The sequence below is a fragment of the Diorhabda sublineata genome, chromosome 2 (assembly GCF_026230105.1).
Source record: "Diorhabda sublineata isolate icDioSubl1.1 chromosome 2, icDioSubl1.1, whole genome shotgun sequence".
Lineage (NCBI taxonomy): Eukaryota > Metazoa > Arthropoda > Insecta > Coleoptera > Chrysomelidae > Diorhabda > Diorhabda sublineata.
The window spans coordinates 17,089,142-17,107,811 of record NC_079475.1 but is presented as its reverse complement, the minus strand read 5'-3'; the positions used below and the strand labels follow the sequence as shown (position 1 = coordinate 17,107,811).

Genomic DNA, 18,670 nt, shown 5'->3' with positions numbered 1-18,670 from the left:
TATTAACCTACCGCAAAAATTTCCTCCGCCTTAAGTGTTTCTAAATAATTTTTTGTTGAACTATGTTACTTTATGTTAAAAATGTAGATCATAAATTCATAAATGCCAAATATTATTCTCTAAGTTCATATCTGGAAATTTTGATTCTGATTACCATCGACCAACAAAATTAGACAACGTGAAGTGAATACATCGGGAAAATCTCAAACACTAGTGACCAGTCGTGGTTAACGTTAACCATCCTAGAATATTCACAGCAGATTGAAAAAATTAGTATAGCACATTCTTGGGTCCCCCATAACGTATTTCTTCAACCGCGCACCATTCAGAACGTTTTTTGATCGCTTAAACACTGAAAACGCAAAAGCCAGTAGCTCTCTTCAAATCAATCAACAAGAAGTACTGTCAAGGCGAGTTTGGTGGCGTGTACGTGAAATTTTTCTTTATGTAGTCCGAAATCTTGACAAATAATCAATGCAGATATTTAATGAAATAAAATTAATGGAAAAAGTTTATTATATATTATATATATTTATATCATTATGGATTAATGATTAAAAAAGTCTAATATTACTTTTTTGTCTTATCCCTTCAAATTGGTAATCACAAATAAATGGTTTGTATTGTCACCAAAGCAGAAAAAAGTTTAGATCAAATTGAAGTGTTTCAATATGTTTTCTCAGCTATTTCTCGAAAGTTAACCTGTGAAACCGTCAGCAGCGTCCAGTTGTTTTAAAACAATTAAAAATGAATAATTGCTGTAAGCTGAAAAAGCAACAACCAGAAACTAGAGAAAAATATATTTACATAACTGCAAAAAGTGCAAGTGCTAAACAACTAATAACTACCGCACTTAGGAAAAATTGCCGCTCCGAAAACCAGTCGAGTTCAGTAGGGGATTTGCATCAGAATTTTTCCAATATCTATTACTTTTTTACGCTTAGGAAGAATTCAGAATGCACGTCTGATGATTACCTAAATTTAAAATCATCTAAATCTTATTTCCGATGAAAATGTCAGGATTTATTACAGGATAATTTTGCATGTTTTAATTAATTTTATTTTAATTTAATTAATTCAACTAACCTTCAAAAGAGGAATATAAATAATTTATTTTTATGTGGAATTCTGGTATAGAATCTCAATCTGGGAAAAAAAGAAGAAATCATTGAGTGCCAAACAAGAACTGTTTGTTGTCACCATCGGATAAACCATCAGTTTAATGTTTTGTCTGTTTAAAAACGTTTTTGTTTGAACTGATGTGTGAGAGTTCGCATTATCGTGATGGAGAATAAAACATCTTCGATAGGTTTTTCTGATTTTTTCGAACACATTTGGCGAAAAAATGCTCGCGTATAAATCAAAAGTGACCGATCTACATTGCTCTAATGCAATGGTAACGACATGTCCAATTATTCTAAAAAAACAGGCAACCATTTGCTTCATTCGCAAACAACTTTTATTGGATTTGACTTGTCTAGAAAGCCTCATACAGTCAACTGCTTAGTTTTGGGTTCTTATGCATAGATCCACGATTCGTCGTCTGTCAAATATTTTTAAGTACCGTGATTGAATTATTTTAGCATTTTGTTGCACGAATCGACACGAGCATTTTTCTGTCTATCAGTTTAGGTACAGCATCGATGTTTTCTGGCACAACAGCTGATTTTGGAAGACCTTCTCGAGCCAGGGTAGCTCGAGATGGTGCTTCATCACTAAAAGTCGAAGTTCATCGGCACACTGCTTATGCTCATAGAAAATCATTGCACGAAAATTTTCGCGATTCAATTCCATTTTTTGACCAATATAAATCTTTCAAGTATCTGTAAACAACTTAAATAGCACTTGTATTATTAAAGATGTCAAACTTTATGATGGAAATATCAAATTTATTATAATTGTTATTGATAAGAGCGAGTTTAAAGTGAACATGAGTACTGAATCAGACGTCTAAAATTTATTTTCACTATTTATGTGGCAAAATTATTATCGAACTATTTACTGAGACTGGAATTCGAAATTGATGATACAACATCTGTCGGCATATTTTATTCGCCGTTTGTTGAATATATTCGCTTCACTCGACACTCTTGGCTACTGTTTTTTTTTTGTCTTATCATTGATAAAAACTTTTTGTTCGGATAATGTAACATGTCACTTTCAAAGAGTTTCAAGATTCATAAGTTGTCGCTTTATAAACACAATTTACAGACTATGTAAATATCCTGACATTCACACAGACGAGACATTTGAAATTGGTAAACTTTTCAAAATGTCTACCATATAAAGACGTGAAAAAATTGGATCATATAAAGATAAAACAATTCCTTTTTGATTTTGAAAAAGAACCCGTCGCTGTGGGTAAACTAAACGATAAGATGAGCGGAGGCGAAACAAAAAGATAAGGTATCAAAGCTACTGAAAAAGGTATGAAGCTTCATTTACATACAATTACAATAGTAACTTGTTTATAATATGCGGTTGGACTCTAATTGTAGGGTATTTATTGCAGGGTATTCATTATTAAATTAATCAACTGAATAACGTTCGAATAACTAAAGTGAGAAACTTATCTGAATCTTATTGTTCAAATGATTAAATAGAAAAAGATGATACCATCTTTCCAGTATTGATATCAATGAGAAGTTTATATCGTCATTAAATTCATTTATAATAACGCCTATAATGTCAACACGTAGAGTGGTTTAATAATAATCAAGCAAAAGAGAATCAGTCGCTATTCAATTTTCTATATAGTGTCCTTTTAAATCGTGTGGCCATGAGGACTTTCCTATTTGAGTAATTTTTACAAAAAGAAGCCGCGTAGAGTCAAATCTGGAGAATATGGTGGATGGGGCAGTAGTTCTCAGACCAACTTAACCAATTAGTGAGGACGGGGTTGCTAGTCGTGCGTTTTCAGGGTGAAGATCAAACCAATGATACGACATAGCCCTGTAACCGTTTTTCTATTTCCCAGGAAGTCAATGTCAATAACTTCTTGTAAAACCCAGAAAATGCTGACAATCACTTTTCTGATGGATTGGGCAGTCTTTGCCTTCTTTGAAGCACGTTATCTGAGTGAAACCCTTTGCTTCAACTGTTCTTTGATGAAATGAACTCAGGCCGATGACAAGGCTGATAGAAATCATATTATGTTTGTTAAATGTATAAACAATAAAGAATTGATTATTGTATATCTAGGAATTTACGTAAACAAAACAAGGCGTATCTTTAAACAAAAATTATTTACTACTAATTTCATTATAAATAAAACTGAGAGCATGGAAGAAAATATATCTAGTTGTAGTCATGAAGATATGTAGGTAGATAAATAAATAATGCAACTTCTTATTTAATAATAACTAAGTTGGAATTTTTAGAACCGTTGGTGTTATTCATACTGAACACACTGTTTTCACTACCACTACACCATCATTCACAATCTCACTATGTCTAACGCACCTCTAGATAAGATATAAACTGTTTACCTTCAGTCTCGACAACGACAACTTTGTTATCGAAACGCGCGTCAGCCAGTGTAAGTTTGAGTGTTGTTGTAATGTTAGTGTAAACAGTGTGTTCAGTATTTAATAATTTGCTTAAACGTTTTGAACTTGACAATTAGTTGTTGAGCGTTAAAACTTAAACGTTAAAACTCAGTAAACTAATTCGAAGAACAAAAGTCACCATAAACAGCATTTTGATTTCTCCGTGCGATTTGCTTTCCAAAAACAAAAATCTAATCACCGAATAATATTGATTATTCTCCATTTTATGAAGATCGACAAACACGCTTGTTTTTGCATGTCGATATATTATAGAACCAAACAAGATTTCAATGTCAAAATATTTTATTACTCAACATATTCTCCTCTTAATTGGATAAATTTATTACAGCGAACCTGCAACATCTCTACACATTTCAAAAAAAAATGTTTCTTCTTGCTCTGCAAACCAGACCTCCACAGCTTTTATGAACTTTTTTTCAGTTGAGGATAGAGATGATAGTGAATAAGGGGGATGCTCTGGTAATTCAAACCCTAAATCACGAATTTTTTGCATCACAAAATGAGATTTTTGTGCAGGGGAGTTGTCCTGCGAAAACAAAACACCTTTGGATATCTTTCCGCATCTTTTCTCTTTAATTTTTTCCCATAGAGTGTTTCGTAATGTCGAATAGTAATCTCCAGTTATTGTTCTACCCTTATCCAAAAAATCATGATTACTCCATGGCATTCCAAAAAAACTGAAGCAAAAAGTCTTGGAGAGTGTCGCCATTCAATCGATTGTTGCTTTCTTTCTAGATTGTAGAAATGTACCCAAGTCTTATCCATAGTAACTATTCGGTTTAAGTCTACATCTTTTTCAAATCGAACACAGATCGAACGCGATGCTTCTAGTCTTGCACGCTTTTGGTCAACATTCAAACATTTGCGGATCCATTTTACAGCAACTTTTCTCATGTCCAAATTGACGTGAACTATATGATGAACACATTCGTATGAAATTCTCAGTGCTTCAAATATTTTTAGTTTTAGCCCAATTCGACGGTCTGACAAAAACCATGTCATGAACTGCATCGAAATTGTCGGGGACTGACACAGAAACTGGCCTTTCCGATCGGTCATCATCTTCAATGGGAAGTTACCTCTTTTGAAGCTTGCAGTCCAATTTTTCACGGTCTCATACTAAGGACATTGATCAGCAAGGGTATTAAGCATATCTTGGTAAATCTGCTTACCTCTTAACCCTTGTATATACAGGTACTCGATGATGGCTCGATACTTCAATTTATTGCGTAACTCTGGTTTACTTTTTTGACGTCAATCTTTACACTGACACTTCTAATAAGTTATTGTTCGTTACTATAGTAACGCAATATTTTGTTTATGCATGGAACTGGTCTAGGCTAATTAGATATCAAAACATCCTCGTATGTACCTGATGCGGGTGAAATTTCAACAAAAACTTCTACGTGAACAGTGAGATTACATACTAATCCGACCGCCCTCGTAGTGTTACCATGAACAATCTTCTTAATAAACTTACTTGCAGTGATCGTTAAATTTTGCTTACATTGTCGCAATTGTGACAATCTGTTGGGATTAATTCTTTAAATATTGAACTTCACAAAAGGCCACAAGAGAAACTCTAGAAAGTACTGAGGACTTTAAAATAAAACGTGTATAATTGGATTCAGTCACCTATAGTGTTGTATTATTTGGTTCGACATTATGTTTTTTGTTTTATTAAGCTCAATATTATTTACGTATAGTAGAAAAAAATGAGTTTCTAACTTACAAGGAAAATTATAAAAAGTTTATCAAGTTATCCCGAAAACTTTGACAATTTAAAACTCGCACTGTCTCCCAGAGGACTTAAAACATCTAATCCTATCTTCAGCACATTAGGAGGCCAAGTACTAACACGGGTAATATCATCTTAATCCTCCGCGGTTATTTTCTCTCTGGCCCATTGGGAAATACTGGTTGATGTCCCAGACCTTCGACAGTCTCCGTTAAAAAATATTATAAAATTCTGACTTCTAGATAAAAAGGTCTTTAATTAAACACGTCACCATCAGATAATGAAAAACCTAACGACTGGGCTATTTTTTTACGCCTTTTGAAGATAAAATTATTGATATCGTTTCCTTCCATTGTGTGGTTATTAGATAACTTGACTCATGATACTTCCTGTCACCTATGATAGTAGTTTCATTGCCTTCAATACACTCAATATATAGTCTCAATGGAGTTTAATTCTACCAGCTTGTAAAAAAAATTAATTTATGTTCGATAACTTCCGCATTTGCAAAGACATGGATCATCAACGATTAGCTCTAATCCGTTCATAAAAATCTATGTTCAGTTTTTGAATTGAGGACACAAATTGTTCAAACGATTCAAAAGTAGTGTCCGGGTGAAAATTCATAAACGTAGGTATCTTTCTATATTACAAAATGTCTATTGCAATTTTTTCCTATTCAACAATATATTTTAGATTTATTCATCACTAGATTGAGTACTATAACGTTACAAGAGGTCACTTACAGTCTGAAAGTAACGTTTTCATGCTGAAATTGTGCTTAGAAGCTAACCTCTTTCTCTTATTTAGTTTTGCCTTCTCGTTTAAGATAAATTATGTTAGCTCCACAAATAAATTGGGTTAAGAACAAAAAGAAGTGGTGATTAGTTCTTTAGTTGCTTTCAACTGTAAGTATTTCAACCATGTACAGGTACATGATATCAGTAAAACGAAAGATATTGAAAAAATTATATAGATTCATTCTTGAGCTACGATCCGCAAAGTTTATGTATGTAGGTAGCTATTTGAAATTGTGATGGAAGAATTGAATTATTTGTGCACATAATGGTACTACCAAGATGTAAATATATTTATTCTATTAGACAAATTGAGTAGAAGCTAGTTTGTCGTTGTCCAGTTCATTATCATCTGAAAAACATCGGAAAAACTTTCGAGACCTTCTGTCGTTTCTGTAACGAAACAAAGGAAATAGCCGAACATCTCTTTGGGGATAAATCACATATTCCTTGGACAGGTACAAAGTGATGAATAGCTAGGGGTACACAATAGGCTATTACGTAAAGGTTATGTCCCAGCTTATATGATCTAATGTTGAGAACTTCAATCCCCTTTAGATGATAGGACTTTTTGTGTTTTATTTCTTTTGATCTCAAATAATCATTTGTTTTTCCATGTTCTGACGACGAGATCTAAAATTGCTGCTTTCAACTAATTTTTCGTTTTTCAATCCCTCTTTGTACCTTTAATCCACAAACGAAACTGGATTAATTAGAAGGGGAATAATTAACTATCATAAGTTACGTTTTTATGTCTATTATGATATTTATACATAGAATTACTGGAGGAATATAATGAATGTTTGTGCTGGAATGATTTCTGTCCATTAGTATGCCCTTTACTGTAAATGTAGACAAATATAATTAAAATTAAAAAACTGGAAATGGAATTATTCAGCTATATGTGAGTACACAAAAAAACATTCTATGGAGGAATCGTCACTATTATAATCTAATCGGAAAATACGTAAATTAGCAAGAAATAATTCAAGAACAGTTGGGCGTGGAACAATTTCGTTTGCTCTAGTGTCTACATTGGTTAATTAACACAATTAATTTTGATTCAAATTAGGGTGAGGGTGAGGTAATAAATAATATATTCACAATAAAGATGTTAAGCTATTATTTATGGCCGTCGCGTAATGTGTTGCATACAAGCAATAGAATGAGTAAAAAAGAATAGTTTTCAAACGATTTCTAATATATGAATCCTACAAGTATTTATTGGTTTTTTTGAGAAATCACCGCAGGGAATTTAAACCAGGAACTGCCTGCATAATCCTTTTAACCTGCTCCCCAAATTGGTCCATGAAGGATATAAATTGGTTAATTAGAAATTCTGATAATGTATTATATTATTTCCTATATTTTTTCTAATTGAACTAATATGTATGTTTCTTTTATTTATTTATATGATTTCTATTCGTGAAGTTATTTTATAAACATTGTCTCTAACGTTCTTAATTTATTAAAATACTATACACTACACTTAACTAACTTATAATAATTTACTTATCACTATGACTTAACTAACTTGAATAATTTATTTAAATTCTTCGATTACTGTGCTAATTCGTTCTGTTCACTATTTATTATAAGCTGTACTGAACTCCACATATATGAATAAAGAATTTCCTAAAAGAATTTTCGAAACTTCCAGAACATAGAAAACAAAACAAATAAATCAATTTCCTAGAAATTATTCATAACAAAGTAACCGCTTGCTTTAAAAAAATTTAGTTCAAACGAATTCCACTATCTATAAAAAATATGCGCCTTCGCCGATATTTAAAATTCCATTGTAGTCAAGCAGGGCCGGCTTAAAGACTTATTTCGCGAAATTGTTCGTAACATTACCCCTTCCTTAGATGGAAAATAAACACAGGATGATTCTTCTTCTTCAGGTGCCATCTCCATTTAATGAAGGCTGGGGAGAATTTCGACGTACTTATTTCGGTCCTGAGTGGCGCGAATTAAAGATGATGACCATACCGGTCCAATCGCGTATGTTGTCTGCGACTAGATCCATGTTTTCCTTCTATTATTAATTTCAGTATATCATACTGGTTGTTACGGTATATGTGCCCCAATTGAGCGACCATTCTTCTCTTTATTATTATAAGTAACTCTCTTTCCTTTCCCATACGTCTAAGCACTTCATCGTTAGGTATATGTTGAGTCAATGATATTTTTGGTAGTCTACGGAAGATCCACATTTTAAAAGCCTCGAGTCTGTTCATGGTATCCACTTTTAATGTTTATGTTTCTGCTACATATGAGTGTACTGCTGATTGCACGTACGTCTTTACAAAACGGTATCTTAAGTTTAAATTCAAGGTTACGTTACATAATATGTTTTATACCATTAGGAATATAGCACTAGCTTGTTCTATACGTGATTTTACTTCGACATCGCTTTCTCTATTGCGGTGTTATAGATGTTAATGTTCAGTTGTGGGTTTGGACGTCTTGTTATGGCCATTACTTTTGGTTTTATTACATTAATTTTCATGCCTAGTTGATCTCCCACTTCTACAACTTTGTTAGGCGTTGAACGAATTCTGGATTGTCTGCAATGATAAGGTGTCGTCTGCATAACGTATATTATTAAATGTCCAGCCGATAATTTTTAATCCATCCTCGTCAGCCCTTATTGCTTGGTTAAATACGTGCGCAGAGTACATATTAAGCAGTATTGGCGACAAAACACACACAGTACGATAAGTTACAGCAAACTCACTATTAATAGCACAGCACAGCGTTTTTTATATTTAAAATGCTGCATGTAGCAAATTTCTTGAGAAATTCCAGTGGTTTCCAAACGTTTACAACTTCCAATATGAACAATGATTGAAAAAATGTCTTTATAAAATTTTAACTAAGAATGCCATTTGTCAAATGTACATCAAGTTAACTTTTGACTTGGTTATCTGGATATAACATAATCGAAAATAACTATTCTCTCTTGGTGCTAACGTGCCTGAAGTGAGGGGGTTTGAATTTTTCCCAAAGCCTTAGCGGCATCAGAATGAGTTCAGCTTCCTTTTTCTTCTATCTTTTCTCTTGGTTTGCACATTATGAGGATTGCCCTTTCCATTTTTTGGCAACAACTACTTTTGTCAGTCTTGTGTTTGCTTCCGTATTCGAAAAAAATTTTATATTGTATACATGCATTATCAAGAGAATGGTAGGGATAGGGTGTTTATTCGTCCTTTGGTGAGAAATGATTTGATTTCGCAGTCTCAATCTCCACGCAACGAATAACCGATTTTCTTGGTTGATTACAAGGCCTCAATATGCCTACTCCTTGGAACTTCACCGAAGAAATGAGAAGTTAGTACAAAAAATATGAAATGGTTAAAATAGAAAATTAAATGCTGTTGACACTAACACAATCACTGCTGGTCTTCAGCTAACTGGTTAGGTAGCCGCCCAGACTTTGTAATTATGGGAGACCTATTGGCGGGCTACGGGTTTTTGGCGCACGTGAGAAGTATATTATTGGCGGAACGGGTAATAAATATATGGAGATCAGGTTTTTGAAGAGTTTTAGAGGAAATGTTATCGTTGGTCCTAGTGGTATTGGAGCGAAGTGGATGAAGAAGGGGTTTCCAAGTCGCCGGTAATTATTCAATAAGATTATGGAACATTATCCAATTTCCCCGATTATACGGATAAAATACACTGAATAAAACCTCAATATTCCTATAAAAAATACAAAGTAATATGGACATAAAATATACTTGAGAAATATTTTTATGTATCGAGGCCTCTTTATATCAGAATATGATCACTTTACTCCTGAAAATAATCAGATTAAGTCCGATACTCAAAGTTCACAACTATTAACTACGAATATGGCATCGTTTGATCTTTCTGGTTATAGCCCTTTATCAAAATTGGAAACTGAAACATTCGAACACTTCAAAGAGCAACTATCAATTTGCTGGAAATGAGCAAAAGCACAAAAGCTCTCGATTAGGTAGATGGGTATGTGCCCTTTCAAGGCGGAATAACGCCGCAGATTCCTGAATTAGACCAGGAAAATTCTACCGCATAGTGATTGGCATACTTTTTAAGTGGATTTGAAGACTTTCATCATTTTATATAACATTGTACACGTTAAAAGTTCGAATGTGCAATAGAAATCACAATACTTGAATGAAAAGCATCAGTCAAAATAGAAACAGCAGCTTTTCTATCGAATTAATAGAAGGAGTGAACAAAAAATATTGTGCAGCATTGATAAAGATAGAACTGTATCAGCATCTTCGTGATCGTTTTCTTTCAAAAGGTATCTGGCCCGTTTAATTCTGAATATTCCTGAGCTTTTCTTAAGATGCTGAGTTCCAGATCTTGTATCTTCTTTTTATTAGTCTGCTTAGTGGTCTCCATGTGTGTAGTTTCTGGTTTGTCCATTTTGTTGATTTTTTTGTTGATATTTCTCTAGCCCATCTCACCACATCCTGAATTTTTAATTCTACTCAAATATATGTGCTTCTCAATATATCTATGAAGCTCCTTGCCTCAATTGCTCTTAGCGTTTCCATTTCATCCGTCCTCGTTATTCTTTTGTTTGCTTCGGCTCTTGTTTCTGCTCTGGATTTGTGTGAATAGGTTTCTCGTCATGTTTTTCAAATTCTGTATTGTTTCTTTTAATGCCTCTCACTTGGTATGAATACTGATAATTATATTCAATTTTTGTCTGTAATTTGGTCATATTATAATTGTCTGCATTCACATAATTCTCTATGGTAGGTGCTAAAGAGCATCTTCATTCTGTCACTAGGACTCTATCAACCGCATCACATAATTCCGATAATCGATCTCCCATGTCTCCTTTGTGACGATTTCTATGGGAGCTCCTCAAAAATAGTTTGATATATTGAAAAATTCTTAGCCTACTATAGAACCAAACAAAATTTCAGTGTCAAAATATTTTATCACTCAACATATTCTCCTCTTAATCTCCTCTTTTATTACAGCGAACCTGCAACGTCTCTAGACCTTTCAAAAAGAATGATTCTTCTTGCTCTGCAAACCAGACCTCCACAACTCTTATTATCTCCTCGTTGAAAGTAAATTTACGACCTTTCAAACTTTTTTTCAGTTGAGAAAAGAGGTGATAAACGGACGGACCCAAATCTAGTGAATAATGGGGGTGTTCTAGTAACTCAAACCGTCAATCACTAAATTTTTGCATGGCAACATGAGATTTGTGTGCAGGGGCGTTGTCCTGCAAAACCAAAACTTTCTCTTAAATTTTTTCCCGTAGAGTGGTCAGTAATGTCCAATTGTAATCTCCAGTTATTGTTCTACCCTTATCTTAAAAATCAATCATGATTACTCCATGGCAATCCCAAAAAACTGAAGCAAGAACTTGGTCATCATCTTTAATAGAAAATTTATCTCTTGTGAAGCTTGCAGTCCAATTATTCACGATTGCATACGAAGGACATGGATCACCAAAAGTATTAAGCATATCTTCGTAAATCTGCTCACCTCTTAACCCTTTCAAATACAGGTAGTTGACGATGGCTGGATACTCCAATTTTTCGATTACCACAACTTTTTTCTTTTAATTTATTGCGTAACTATGGTTTACTTTTTTGACGTCAAACTTTACACTGACACTTCTAATAAGATATTGTTCGTTGCTAAGGTAACGCAATGTTTTATTAATGCATGGAACTGGTCTAGGCTAACTATATATCAATACATCCTCGTAAGTTGTATGGATGCAGACAAATAGTAAAATTTTTGTGTTAGTTCAGAGCATTACGTGTGAGCGACGTGGGCCACCTCAGAGAATGAAAGGTTCCATTGGTACAACTTAGACGCAATACAAGTCAATTAATTTGAAACTAAAATAAATTGGGCCCCCTCAGAGAATGAAAGGTTCCGTTGGTACAACTTAGACGCAATACAAGTCAATTAATTTGAAACTAAAATAAATATACATTGACATATTAAGTTTGATTTTCAAGTTAGCAACGTTGTTGACGTTGCATGTTGTTCAACAAAACGTAAAAGAATGAATTAACAATATTAATTTCAAAGACAGTGATCGATGCAGTGATGCCAGTGATTCGGAAAAAATAAAAATGTTTTTAAAATTGTTATGGCCATAATAGATATTCCTATTTTGATAGGTCTGTTAGGCTCACAAACTGAAAATTAATTAAAAAGCTCATACGGGTCATTATCATAGATTTGAAATATGCAAAGTGTACGGTTATTCCAAATTAACTTGACCTCAACATTTTTATAGAGTTCAAACTTTGAAAATCTATTGCATCATAAATTTGACCATAAGATCATCTTTTGTTTTATATTCACCAAATCGCAACATCATACCAAATCTACAGTATGAAGGAAAATAAAACTGTTCGAAGAAGAACTTACCAATCAAAGACAGTAACTAATGCTGCTGGTAAACCCTTTAAACAGCTTTCAAACATAATAAAAGCGTAGAATCCATTTCTCAAATTGTTAGAGTTTCTTCCTTACAACTCTAGCACAAGAATTATTATTCAAAGATGATGATGATGATCGATGAAGTCGCGTTTATATTAAGCTTCGGGATGGTTAATCGTCACTCCTACAGTGTGAAACTAATCCTAGATGGAAGAGAGTACATGGAATAATTCCCTTTGAAAGTTATCGGCACCATATATATTGGACCATTCTTTTTAAAAGGAAGTTTGAACGAATCAATTAATTTTAATCTCCGAAATTTTATAGTGGAGCTAGAATTATGCGGATTTGACATTATTTATAATTCATCAAAGTGTAATATTTCCGTGTATTTACGTTTATGTGTATAAATATTCTTGAGATAGGATATCACAAACAATTTTTAACAGTTCGATAGGTTTAATCTCCTGTAGAAACAAATGACGGGAAATAATTTAGAGACGCGAAAGACCGCAAAAACAGAATACAATATACTCAAACAGACCTTTATTGACAATAATTTTGGTAGATAGAGCATCCGAACTCGAAATGAGATCGAGGAAACCGTGAATAAACCGTCAGTTTAAATGTTTGGAGTATTTTTTGTTGGGTCCAAAGCTATTTGAGAAGTATTTAATCGTATAAAAGTTGCTTCATTGAATACTATGGAATGTAATAAGAACGATTTTCTGTGAATAGGGTTGAGATGAGAGGTAAATACAGATAAATACTGGAAAAAATATCGTTATATTGAAAATAGAATGCTACAATACTGAATGAAATTCTAAACTCTGTTTATGGACAAAAGATAAAAACAGTGGATGAATTTCGAATTAGTAATTTATAATATGGTTACTATAGGTTGTTTCTATATTTGACCGACAACGCTCTACCACAGAGAGATTCAAATAAATAATTCATTTTTATATAGGAATACGAAGCTTTAGGGGACAGTTGCTGAGATATAGGGTGTCAAAAATTTTAAATCAAAATAACAAATTTGCCATAAATCAAGAACGCCTCCAAATTAATCAGTTCAGTTTTCCTATTGATGCATTTATCATTTTGGGCCAATATATGTTGTTTCTAAGAATAAACGTTTTTTGTAGGTTTTTTCAGTTGTCATCTGAAAAAAATTCAAATCTACAATCAATATTGAACATTATTCACTACAACTTATCCTTATCTAACCTATAAAAATTCAACGTCATTCATAATCTAACCAATTAAAAATTAATAAATATTCGTATAGTAACCAGAATCAATATTTTAATTACCTAATCAATATTTCTATCAACGTCAATTTGAATATTGAATTTTGAATTCTATGAGTTTAAAAATTGGTACAAGCATTATTAATATCAAAAATCAACGGAAATCTTCATTGATTATTGTAAGTAAAATTTTATTATTGTTATACATTTATATTTCTTATATTGTATTCGACCATAATCTAAGTCCCAGACGATGAATACATGAGTGTTCGAAAGCTCGTAAAATATATTAAAGTTAGTCCACTTTGGTGTTTCCTTGCCACGTTCCCAATAAGAAAAGGCTCATAATATAGCTGACAAAGACTTCTTTACAATATGTATATTAAATTATATACTAGAAACAATTCCAGATGTAAAATCTTCTGTGGGAAATTTTTTGTTTAATAAATTATAAAGTGGATTATAAGAAAATTCTGTTTCTTTCTGTTCATACCTCTACTAGATGTTAGATTCTCAATAATTCCATTTCTCTATTCGTCCATATTTTGAATGTGATTGGTGCTCCTCAAGCCAAACATTAACAGACCTTTTAGTTTCCCCAACATATTTCCCATTACAATCATTACGGTTAGCTCTTTCCAGAATCCAGCATTCTACCAATTACCTAACAATGGTTTTAAAGTAAAGTGATTTCAAACCTACTAATAAGAATATTCTTTCGTAGTTCTGTCTAAATAATATTGAAAGGTAGTCGAATTTGTCCTGTTCTCATTTCTAGTTTGGAAAAATGTTGTTCCTCGAAGAGATTTCTCCTATCATAACCGTTAAGAGAAGCTATATCTTCAAATTGTTTCATTTATCGCATCGCATGTTAAGGAGGAAATCAATTGAGATGAAAGTCACTTTATATTAGATAACACAGACAGAATCAGTTGGGATATACTTGCATGCAGCGGAGGATTCTCTCAATTCATAGATTTCTAACTTATCTAACGTAATGTTTTTCTTTTATCTTCTAATTTATTTGGACCCTTTTTCAACAGTGGGGTGAATGCATACACTATCTTTTACTCACTTAATCTATTCAAACATCAACTTAAATTCACTGATTACTTTTCTATTTAGTTTCGTTCACTATCACTTTTCAAAATAAACTAATTATCGCTTGTGAACAAGCTCTAATATATATCAGAATGTACATTTCTAGATGTCTAGAAAGTAAACAAACAAAATAAATAAATGCAATGACCTACCTGGTAATTAGTTAACAAAATAACATGAACAACTCGCCATTTTCAAAAAAAAACATAGATCAAAAGCAATATCAAAGGCGCCCCACATTCGTCAAATTTAAGAGTTCCATTATAACCTATAGTGGACTTGTGCGTAACAGTGTTTCAGATTTAGCCTTCTCAATACCTTAGGGACATATCATTCCAGATAATTACTAAAAGAATTTTAGTATTTTACGATCATAGGATCGTAAACATGACCAAACCTGTCTGCTTTGTTACTGTTTGCTATCTGCTTTTTCCATTCCAATAAAATTTTGTTAGTCTAGATATAGCTAGTAAACAGTAGACACGTGTCTCATCAGTATGGAATAACATATATATTCAAAATAACTTGCACAGGTTGGCAAGACAATAGAGATTTCTAGTTAGTAAGCAATTCTCACAGTGGTAGTATCTGTAGAAAGTAAAAGAAAGCAAAAAAGAAATTACTTGTCCCGACTCAATTATGTTTTATGATGAATTCATGGGAGGCGTCGATCACGCCGATCAAATGATATCACAATATGATTCGGATAGAAACAGCTCAAAATAGTGGAGTAAGGTTATAACTGGGCAAGAAGAAAAAAATGGAGAAAGAATGTCCCTCAAATAGAATCAAATTTATGGATAATGTTGGGAATCATCTCCCTATTTTGGGAAATTCAAGAAAACGATGTGCTGATTTCAAATAAGAAAAGTGGACAAATATTACGTGCCAAATGTGCACAATAGCGCTCTGCAATGATTATCTTGCTAAATATCACTATTTATTACCTAATAAATATTTTGCACTATAAATAATACATGAATTATCAACATAAAAAATAGTATTGAAAGGGTTAGTTATAACATCTCTCAATAAGTCGTATGACTGACATACAGATGGTGCTGCCATAGTCAAATCCATACGACGTTTATGGAGTACCAACTTACCCAACCAACGACCATGTTTAAAATTTCATGACGTTTAGATTAGTCAGAAAAAAGTGACAGCCATTTAAGTGGAGCTACTTTTTTTATTTTCAAAACAATTTCTTACATTAATCTATCATTGCTTCTTGCCGAACAAAAGTATAAAAGCTCAGCAATGGCTTCAAAAATGTTATCCGAACTCTGCTCTATCGAAAAGAACCTTTTGTTATGGGTCGTATAAACACCGATGATGGTGAACGTTCTGGTTGTCCAATAGAGAGGTTACACCAGAAAACATCAAAAAATTTCACAAATTGGTTATATCTAATCGTAAATTGAAATTACTTGAGATAACTGAGGCCATAAAGATATCAGAAGGCAGTGTGTTTACAATTATGCATGAACATTTGACCATGAGAAAGTGGGTGCCGCGTTTACTCACAGTCGATCCAGAACAACAACGTGTTGTTTAATCAGACCAGTGTTTGGTCGTCATGTCTCGAAGAAAAAACCTTCACCAAGACAATGCACCAATTCACAAGTCGATGAAAACGATGGTTAAATTGAATGAACTACACTTTGAATTGGTTTCTCATCTACCGTATAGTCTAGATTTGGTTCCTAAAGACTACTGGGTATTCGCTGATCTTAAGCCAATGCTTGCTGGTAAGAGTCTTAGATAAAATTAAGAAGCAATTGCTGAAACTGAAGCTCACTTCAAGGCAAAAGACAAATCCGTCTAAAAGAAAGTCATCGAGAAGTCAGAGCAGCGTTGAAATTATTGTATCGCTCTTGAAGGAGATTACAGTGATGAAAAAAATCGATTTTTGCCTAAAAAATGTATTTTTCTTAGTTAATCACACTATTTATTGAGTGATGTTATATAAATAATGGATAATATATCTATAATTTCTGTGTAACTTTTTGATCAATATAATTTTAAGAAAATTTTTGAAATCTTTGTTGCTTCTCATTATAAGAGAATTTACATTTTCCAATTCAATGGAACGATTATATATTTTCCACTTTTCATTCGAAAGGAATTATTTTATGAATTTTCAACGTATCGTAATGTCCTAAATGCATTTTTTATATGATTATAGCTCTCGTTTTAAAATTAAATTTTTTCTTGTTCGTAGATAATTTACATATTTTCAATAAACAAAAATCGAATGAGTAAAAAATGTAGTTGATAAAAGCATCGAAATGATCATTACAACGGGTTATTTGTCATCTTTAAATCCGCTATTTATAAACCTATTCCGTTCAAAACGTTTTGCTTTCAATATTATAACATACAGTTAACCTTGAACGACTTCGAAAGTGAACGTTAACTACGCAAAGGTCACATTGGTTGTAATGGCATAACAATTTATATTACAGCCAATCCCGCGATATCTCAGCTGTTATAACACTTCCGTTATTTATTGTGGTATTTCGAATTGGAATCTTTAGATAATTATTTGAGAAAGTTTATAGGTTAATATTATTTGTGCCAGTGTTACTGGATGATAATTACAAGAAGTAGAATAACTTCTCAACTGAAAAATTTATATGAATATTGGTAAGAAGGCAATGAATCAACTTCTTCCAATTGTTGATTTCTCCTTTTTTTCTGTAATAATCGATCATATATATATATATCTGGCGGCCCACGACTCTAGATGAAAGAATTAATAAAATATTGAAATAAACTTCTTCAGTTTATATGACAGATTCTACGAACTGCTTTTGTTTCAATGGAAACCGATGGCAAAATGATTGGTTCAATAATTATGATTCTATTTCTCTATATTTCTGAGCGGTTTTTGTGGTATTGATTAATACTATCAAGTGTGTACATCCATATTATAACTGTTTATTATATCACTCCGTGGGTAAGGTGTATTTCAGGCTTGTACATGGTAAGGTGCGGTCGGATCTGACCCACTACTTTCAGAAATAAGTTTAAACTTATTTTGATGGTTATTTTCAATAGTATTGTTTTTTCAGTTAAGGAAAAAGAGGATAGTCGGACGGAGCCAAATCTGATGAATAAGGAGGGTGCTCTGGTAATTCAAACCTTGAATCACGAATTTTTTGCATGGCAACATGTGTGCAAGGACGTTTTCCTGCAAAAACAAAACACTTTTGGACAGCTTTCCGCGTCTTTTCTCCTTAACTCCTAACAGTTATTATTGTACCCTTATTCAAAAAATCAATTATGATTACTCCACGGCAATCCCAAAAAACTGAAGCAAGAACTTTTCCAGCAGATTTTTGGACACGAAACTTCTTAGGTCTTGGAGAACCAGAGTGGCGCCATTTCATCGTTTGTTGTTTTGTTTCTGGATCGTACAAATGTAGCCAAGTCTCATGCACAGTAACAATTAAGTTTAAGAAGTCTACATCGTTTTCAAATCGAGCACAGATCGAACGCGATGCTTCTACCCTTGCACGCTTTTGGTCAACATTCAAACATTTGCGGATCCATTTTACAGCAACTTTTCTCATGTCCAAATTGACGTGAACTATATGATGAACGCGTTCGTATGAAATATTCAGTGCTTCAAATATTTTTAGCTTTAAGCCAATTCGACGGTCTGATAAAATAACTCTTTTATGCTCACCGCACAAACATCGATAACATTTCATGCAAAATTTGTGCATTTTTCTGTCTTTTCCCCAATTACCAAGTCATACTTCCTTTTTTTTTGATGACGGGTTCAGC

At 33.0% G+C, this 18,670-nt stretch overlaps 1 protein-coding gene across 4 annotated transcripts in view; it reads left to right on the top strand.

Moving 5' to 3' along the window:
• LOC130440785 (mucin-2) overlaps positions 1–18,670 on the top strand; it is a 572,992-nt gene that overhangs the window by 281,523 nt on the left and 272,799 nt on the right. The window lies entirely within an intron of this gene.